The sequence below is a fragment of the Ambystoma mexicanum genome, chromosome 6q, assembly GCF_040938575.1.
Source record: "Ambystoma mexicanum isolate Mex_15411 chromosome 6q, UKY_AmexF1_1, whole genome shotgun sequence".
NCBI classification, from domain to species: Eukaryota; Metazoa; Chordata; class Amphibia; order Caudata; family Ambystomatidae; genus Ambystoma; species Ambystoma mexicanum.
In genome coordinates, this window is record NC_090937.1 from 555,506,726 (window position 1) to 555,515,836 (window position 9,111).

At 41.6% G+C, this 9,111-nt stretch overlaps 1 long non-coding RNA gene across 1 annotated transcript; it reads left to right on the forward strand.

The window, feature by feature from the left end:
- The first annotated feature begins 6,804 nt into the window (after positions 1–6,804).
- LOC138515532 (uncharacterized) lies at positions 6,805–7,903 on the forward strand. Its single transcript, XR_011282054.1, has 2 exons — positions 6,805–7,152; positions 7,262–7,903. It is a non-coding gene; the product is annotated as an uncharacterized lncRNA (long non-coding RNA).
- Positions 7,904–9,111: the final 1,208 nt, after the last annotated feature.

A 9,111-nucleotide genomic window follows, 5' to 3' on the forward strand; every position in this document is an offset into this window, starting at 1 on the left:
AGTTAAGATGGCTTTAGCTGAATTTCAGGGGGTTTGTGGCATTAAGATGCTCCCTGCAGCTTAAGTTGTTACCTTGAATTTCAAGGGTTTTATTATTCCATAGATCTTTTCCACACATGGCCAGCAGCCACACTGTATATTTTAGAACACTACCAGATGACTAGCCATGACCTTTGGCCGTGGTCACGGTCCAATTAAAAAACACTACCATAAGACTAGCCATGGCCTTAGCCCATTTTAGAATACTGCCAGACCACTAGCAACCCGGTGCTCAAACATGTTCATCAATCACAAACTGATTTTGACCTGTTTTGACAAGTGTATTGTTATCTATAAGAGAATGCAGGCTTTGAGAACACACCATTTTTTAGGCAATGTGCAAAGAGATTAAGAGCCTGATTCACAGAAGGGTTTTATAATGGCACACACCCATAGAAAAACACTCAGGCCCTACGTTATTTGCCAAGCATCACACACTTTGGTTAATCACGTGCAACAAGCCACTTGCTTTATGTCCGGTCTCTTGCTGACTGTTGTGATACATTGCACAACCTCAATAACCACATTTAAGCAGCATGGAAAAGGGAAACAAATGACCATCTACAATAATAAGATATACACAGGTACATTTGCCCCATAGCAAAAATCAAAAGCTGACACCCAATGTATATACGCACACTAAGTGAACATTGATGGTAACTCGGTGCAGATACTCCAGGCGCAAATAGCATTACCACCGGGTCGTGCAGCGGAATCTGCGCTGCATCACAACATGGCGTGCACATGCCCCCGACTCTGACTTTAACGCTATTAGCCCTGGCAGTAATTATGTCCAATTAAGGGTTACCGCTGGAAAACCAGCACTAATAGCCCTACCATCAGGGATGCAGTGCAAATGGCAGAAATTGCATCACCACTGGAATGGGAAGCCCCCTGGTGGACATTTTGGAAAACACAATCCATTCAAAATCTCCAATTCCTGCAGTCATCCACACCAGCAAAACATCAAGGATGTCTCAAGGGAGGGTCAGGGGCAAAGCTTCATGAGATCGCCTCAGAAAGCTGTAATTTACAGAGGGAGAGCTTGTGGTGCTTGTGGATGAGGTTGTGACACACCATAAGAAGCTGTATGGTGTGAAGCAATGTAAAGCCTCTGCCCAGCATCGCACAGCCATCTGGCAGACGGTGAGCCAGAAGGTTAGTGCAGTTTCCCGCTCCCCAGGGGTAGCGAAAACTGCAAGAAAAGGTGGAACGACATGCGGGTGATGGCACCAAGGGTATTGGAGAACCTGAGGCAGGTGCTGGCAGCCAGGCGGCAGAAGGTGATTCAACCCCTTCAGAAGGTGGTTATTAGCCACGCCAGCTGCGGATATCCAGAGTCGCCTGCATGGGGTGACATACAGACATCAGTCATTTGTCTCTACTTGGGTTTGCTATAAAATGTATCAGGGATTTGTTAGCCATGTGCATGCATGTGTGCATCCCGAGCATGCAATGTGAATGTGTGATAGCTGTGCAGCATTTGTCAATGGTTGCAAGCATTGTACATGCAACCTGTATCAATAAGGTGGGTGTTCTGTGGCATGTCCAGATGAGGGCACATGGCTGTGGCATGGGCGGACATGCTGTTGGGTGCTCCTCTGTGGACCTGCACTGTGCCACAAGACTAATGTATTGTGGCGCATGCAGTGTAACATGTGGTGATGGATGTGGAGTGTGTCCGTCACTGTTTGTGTCCAGGTGTGTCTGACATGTGCATGCTCCCTTGGATGCCCCTTGTCATTGGTGTAGGTGCTGCCCGGGTGCTGCCAGTGCAGCCACTTGGCATTCCATGCTTTCTTTCTATGTTGCCACCCCCACCCCTTTTTTGGTCTGGTGCATCACTGTGCATATTTGGCAGGCATTGTACAAACCCACTATCCATGTCCGTGGTCCTCTGTGTCTCTCCATGTATCCTGGCAGTGTGCTGTTGTGTAGGACAATGGAATCATGGGTGGAACCTGGGTAGTGGGCACAGCAGTAGCTGATTATGATGCGAGGGCCGCAAGTCACCTGCACGTTGAGAGAGTGTTAGTGCTTATGGTTCCTGTAGAAGGCCTCATGAGTCTGGGGAACCACCAACACACAATGGGTACAGTCAATGGCTGCTATGAAATTAGGCATTGATATTGATCTTGTATTTGTATCACGCTTATACACAAGTGTTTCAGAGTGTGACAAGGCAAGGGAGGGGAACAAGGGAGAACAAATATAACGATCTTACTAGTCCCAGTGACATTGAGAATGTGCAAATGAAAGGGAGAGTGAAGGGGGAAGTGGCATGGAATGGAACCTTGCCTTCATGTCATTGACCTGGGCCTGGGTGGTGGGCAGTGCAATATGTTGGTTGACATGGTGCAGGAGGGCGTCCAGCACCTGGGCCAGGACTGCACAGAATCTGGGCTATGCCATGTCATGCATCATGGCCACAGAGTGCTGAAGGGCACCTGTCTCCAGGAACTGCAGGAATTCAGCAAGCTTCACCAGAGGGGGCTATTGATCCTGCTTCCTATGTCATACTGGCTTGTGGCCAGCAGCTCACTGATGGTCTCCCTGTTGAGGCAGTACTCAGTAACCAACTGGGTGTTGTTGAGAGCCCAGTGTGATGGCCTGACACTGGTCATGGGTGCTCGCCTTGCTGGGGCCGCTCTCCTCCTCCTCCTTCCACCCCGTAATCCCTGTGGACTCACCTGGTTGGCCTGCATCTGAAGGTAGGCACAGCATGAGCAGAGCCCAGCAAATACTGGCAGCATGGTGTTGGAAACAGTGTTTCCTTACTGGGTGTGTCTTACATAGCCCTCTGGTGTACATTGTCTGCACCTGTGGCTTGATTCCTGGCACCTGAGTTCATTTACCTCCAGCAGGAGGCTGGAGGTAATTCTCAGCTGTATTAGCGCTGTGTTTTTGGCACTAATACCATTGTACATGCACTTGTGATATGACTGGAATTACACTTTGTGTTGTCGGTGCTGTTAGTGCCGGCTGTGATTGCGCCGGCTCTTAAAAGTGCCGGCTTTAATAGCACTGTTACATTTTTAGGACCAGCAGTATTTGAGCCATCTCGTAATCTGGTGGAGCGGTATCGGAGGTGCTAATTCTGTTACCGCTGGGTTTAAGGGCTACCAACCAAATAGTGATGAGGCCCATGTAATTTAAAGTGAAATATACAAATGTAATTCAATTGACCTTTCCCTTAAAAGAAAGTGCACAAGACAAAATAGCATTGGACTTTCAAAAAAAGTAATGTACACCAGAAAAATAACCTGAGAGAAGAAATGTTCCAATAAATATGCTGGCAAGGTATAAAAGGTGCTCACCCAGCAATCTGTTGTGAAATATTCCCTGGAAAACAAAATCCCAATACAAAACAAGTGCTGTGGTCTTGTGGGTCAGTGTCTGCACTGAAAACATGATAACCTGAGTGAAATCCTGGTAGCCAAATACTTGAGCAAGCTTGTCAACCTCACAAAACTCAAGGGGTTGCTTCCACCCTCTGAAAAAAACGTTATACTGTCCACCCACATGTGTCCTTTACTTTTGCCTTGAAAAGCAGCCACAATCAGGGGGAAATAACTACACCAGTGTCCAGGATTGGAAACTGTCTTGCCACAACATGGGTAAATACTCATGACTGATCTGCCCTCTCATCATTTCCCCTCCTCACCCTCATTTCTGCCTTTCAACAATAGTATGCTTTATAAAGTTTACTTGAACATTTTGCATACCATAGTGTCACTCAAATAGTGACAATTCCCTATATAAGTATGTTATGCAACAAGTTGACGATTGTGGCATTATACCCCCATTCTTGACTGGGATTCTACAAATACCAAAATCCAATTCAGCAAAAGGCAAAATATGGTCTCTCAGTGCAATACGTTGAAGGACTGACAGTAGCATGGTTTAAAAGAAATTGCTGATGCCGTGTGTTTTCTTAATGTGTTATGAGGTATTTAAAACTAAGGAAGCACATGGAATCCACGACTGTGAACTGTCTTCCATCCATGCAGTAACCAGGACCCACCTTGATTAAGTTAAAAGTGAAGAAGGTTCTGGTCCCTGCAGATCATGTTGCTCTAAGGGGTCTTGTAACTTGGACTCATTTATTAAGCAACATAGCCTGCAGGGGCTTGCCCCTTCCTCGCTTTCAAGCTGAGCAGGGTCTGTCACGGTTCAGTCCGGGTTACTGCATGGATGGCCGACCCACCGTAGCTGTAAAAATGTATTTTTTTAAATGATGTATAAAAGATTGCAGGCTTTGAGAACTCACAATGTTTCTAGGCATTGTGCAGTAAGGTCACACACTTTCGTTAAGCAGCGTGCTACAAACCCCTTGTTTTATGTCTGGCCTCTTGGTGACTGTTGTGATACATCGCATGACCCCAACTAGCTGCATTTAAGCAGCACGGAAATGGTTAAAAAAAAAGAACGGCTGCAAGAATAACATATGCTCAGGTACTTTTGCCCTCATAGCGAAAATTGACAGGGACTTTCCATAAAAATGTATTTGATATGTGATGTCATGAGTGCTGTGATTGATGATGCTATTTGTGATGTTGTTGTTGATGTCCTGGGTGTTAGTGCTAGAAGTGCATGGTGGTGACGCTCGTTATGGTTGCATAGCAAACCACAACTGGCGTATTGCATGGGTTTTTCAATTTTACTTTGTAACCATAATGTCCCTTTAACAAAATAATTTCACTGATTTCCATAGGTTATTATTAGTGCAACTTAACAATAAGGTCACATTCACAAAGTGTTTTCATTTAAATTATTCATCCCACTATACAGCAGTTCCAAAGTCTGCAGACTTTATTGTGTGTCCGCGGACGTACCAGGAAGCAGGTGTCATCAACCCTGCCCAAAGCACAGCGGACAACACAATTTTCATCTTTGCTTTTAACAGAAACAATATACATACACCAGCATTACCAACAATTAATACAACACAAATGTACATTTATACACACTTGTAGGTCTCCAAATCTAAAAAAGATATTTTTTATACACATTACACAATATTATGTATTACACCAAATGCTAAACATAACTCTACACCTTATGTAGACAATGCACTTGAACACATCATACGAACTGAAACACAAGAACGCAGCACGAGAAAACAGACTCTCTGAACTTAGTAAGTAACAGTACCTTACATTTTATTCTAAATGTTTTCCATAGGAAGTACATACATTTTGAATATTTGAAAATAGTAATTATATATTTTATAGAAATGGCAAGCCCACTTGAATGGCTGAAGGAGTGCTTCCCCAAAGATTGAGATAAGCGATGAGCAAAGTATTAATGGTAAATACATACATATGTATTAAAATGCACAGAAAAATGCAAGTTTACAATCAGTTATTAAATTACATCTTTTTCATATATCTTATTCTCCACAAAGTCCAAGAAGGAAAACTCTAGGACAATAATCATGAGGAAGCAATTGTAAATACAAATGAGGGACAAATGGACAGTGTTGAAACCAAAATTAAATAATGTCTTAATTAAAGAAATCAAGTTGCTGAACTATCTAATTATGTAAACAATCACGTATTTCATAATATTGATTTCCATTGCCCCACATGTACCTGTGACTCTTTTCCTGAACAATCACCCTAATCCTTGCCAGAACATTATTATAATAAGTGTTTTGATGAAAATTATATCCACAATTCATACAATAATGACAACGTACAACCTATAAATTCCCCTTTTTTTTTTCAAACTCTGATTCCCCATCCCTGTCCCACAGATGTTTTTTTTGTAAATAAGCTAATATAATGCAGCAACATATGTGAAATGTATATCAAATTATTGTGAATTACTATCTACACAGGCTGCGCTTGGTAACCAACGTAAAGCCACTGATGTGCAAAATTTAAACAAGAATGATGGGGAATTAATCACAGAGATATTCTACTGGTTTATTAGTAACAAAGAGCAAAGTTGTTCATTCACAGGTAAAGTGTAACACATCAATTGTGTTGAATGAGTCTGAACTTGGATGAATTACACAGAGCAATTTATATGCAATCAATAAAACACCCACAATTTATATGCAATTGCGCAGCATATTTGTTGAGTACTTCAAAAACCAAAACTTGAATGAATCACATTGTTTGAGATAGGCTTATTCGCCAAAACACACACAATTTATATGCAATTGCGCAGCGTATTTCACATTAAAGAAAAGCCAAGAATTTGCCAAAACATGCCAACACGTGTTTCAACCAAAGAGGTCGTCCTCAGGGCATACAAATGTAGTTTACCATTTGCATTAATCTATAATTATTGAACCTTGGCTTGAAATCGAAACAACCAACGTCAGAGGTAGTGGGTCAAAAAACAAGAAAAAACAGGAGAGAAAGGAGAAATAGAAAGAAATAAAAACATACCGTTAGAGATAATATATGCAATTGATTGTTCTATTTCCTAAAATAGGGATAAATGAATCTATCCATACCTTAAATATGATTGAGGTTTCCTAATACTTGATTCAACTTTCAGTAGTTGAGAGATTTAGTGATTTCTACATGCTTGACTGGACAGGGTCTGTAAGTTATAAAGACTTGGTATAATATGACACATATTTTAGTTCAAAAGTCTGCATTGCTAGTAAGTTTAACATCTAATTTGTGAAAAGTATGGAAACTATAATTACCAGTCTTGCAATCAAAATATTGCCGTAAATGAATGAGCTTCCGCATAGGAAGCTTTCCTCAAATGTCTGTTTTATGCATTTCCGGCTTGTAAGGAGTATCCAAGCAACAGGGTCAGATGACTACATCACCTGACCTAACCCGGGAAGGTTACTATAGTAACCCCCGGATTGTGCCGATGCCTTCAGTATTGAGAAACAACCGGCCATTGAGCACATCAACTTTTGGAGCGTATGCCGGTAAGCCAGTTCTACGCCCTAACGATACCAAACGAAAAGCTTATGCAGCACGTTCCTTATAACAAGTGTTTAAATACGTTGTCATATCCATGTTACAGATTACGGCCGAATTTAAAGGCAAGGCACGCTAAAAACGTGCGTTACATTTCAATTATACTGCAACAGCGGCATATCAGTCGAACGACAACTACCTCTTGATTGCAAGACTGGTAATTATAGTTTCCATACTTTTCACAAATTAGATGTTAAACTTACTAGCAATGCAGACTTTTGAACTAAAATATGTGTCATATTATACCAAGTCTTTATAACTTACAGACCCTGTCCAGTCAAGCATGTAGAAATCACTAAATCTCTCAACTACTGAAAGTTGAATCAAGTATTAGGAAACCTCAATCATATTTAAGGTATGGATAGATTCATTTATCCCTATTTTAGGAAATAGAACAATCAATTGCATATATTATCTCTAACGGTATGTTTTTATTTCTTTCTATTTCTCCTTTCTCTCCTGTTTTTTCTTGTTTTTTGACCCACTACCTCTGACGTTGGTTGTTTCGATTTCAAGCCAAGGTTCAATAATTATAGATTAATGCAAATGGTAAACTACATTTGTATGCCCTGAGGACGACCTCTTTGGTTGAAACACGTGTTGGCATGTTTTGGCAAATTCTTGGCTTTTCTTTAATGTGAAATACGCTGCGCAATTGCATATAAATTGTGTGTGTTTTGGCGAATAAGCCTATCTCAAACAATGTGATTCATTCAAGTTTTGGTTTTTGAAGTACTCAACAAATATGCTGCGCAATTGCATATAAATTGTGGGTGTTTTATTGATTGCATATAAATTGCTCTGTGTAATTCATCCAAGTTCAGACTCATTCAACACAATTGATGTGTTACACTTTACCTGTGAATGAACAACTTTGCTCTTTGTTACTAATAAACCAGTAGAATATCTCTGTGATTAATTCCCCATCATTCTTGTTTAAATTTTGCACATCAGTGGCTTTACGTTGGTTACCAAGCGCAGCCTGTGTAGATAGTAATTCACAATAATTTGATATACTTCAAGGTGATAGTGGCAGATCATCTCACTACCTACACGACAGCAGCTCAACCACAATTTTACTTTACTTCCTTTCATGAAAATCCAGTTGTGCGCATTCCTGACTAGGGCTTCACTTCCACATACCGTATTTTCGATATGTGAAATGTATATATATTTTTTTTAAATGTCATTTTGACAACCGCGGACTATGATTATGCATATTTACATACCAATGACACATGACAGATGTTTTGGGGTTTGCGAACGTACCGCCTAGTCTGTGGAGCGAACTATGCACTTTTTAATTTGTTCACAGAAGTCATTGTCTGGAGCAGATGCCACACCACTTACACGCTACGTCATAGGTCAGTTGGTTGTTAGCAAATGTTGTGAATTGGGTGTGGACGTCCCCAGACGTCATCATGCGACTGCACCTGTGCGGCGTGATAACGTGTCCGCAATCAGTGTCCGTGTTTCATAGACATATTTAAGTTGAATTTTCTCCTCCTCTAGGGACTTTGAAATTGAAAGTTTGCCGTCCTGGTACAATTCTCAGTCCTTCTATAAACTGTTTACAACGTTGTACGCACTTTCTCTGTATCAGTCTTTTCACAGAATCGCTGATGTCCCCGGACATCATCACTTGACCACATCCATTCAGTGTGATGACATGTATGCAATCAGTGCCTGTGTTTTGCAGACATCTTTAAATTAAATTGACAGCCACTCTAGGGATTTTCAAGCTAAAACAGCTCCTACAACCATTCTTACTTGATATCTAAACTTTTTGCAACTTTTCAAGTCCTTATTTGGGTGTCGATGTCCGTGGACAGGAGAATAGTCTGCAGCCAGTTCCTCCAAGTGCACCCATTCATGTCTTTTAATCATTGTAACTCCTGCAGACCAGGAGAGAACATTTTCTCTTTTTCGGGAGCTGACAACTCGGTTTTTGGAGCTGCAATGGCATCTGTTATGGGAATCCCTCATCCCCAGGGACCGCCACCACCTGAAGTACCTGGACAGAGGAAGAAGGTTCTGAGGCTGATGATATGCAGAAGGAAGAGGGATAAGAAGATGTTGTAGAGGAGGTACCTACTATGTCAGGTGCGCAGAAGGA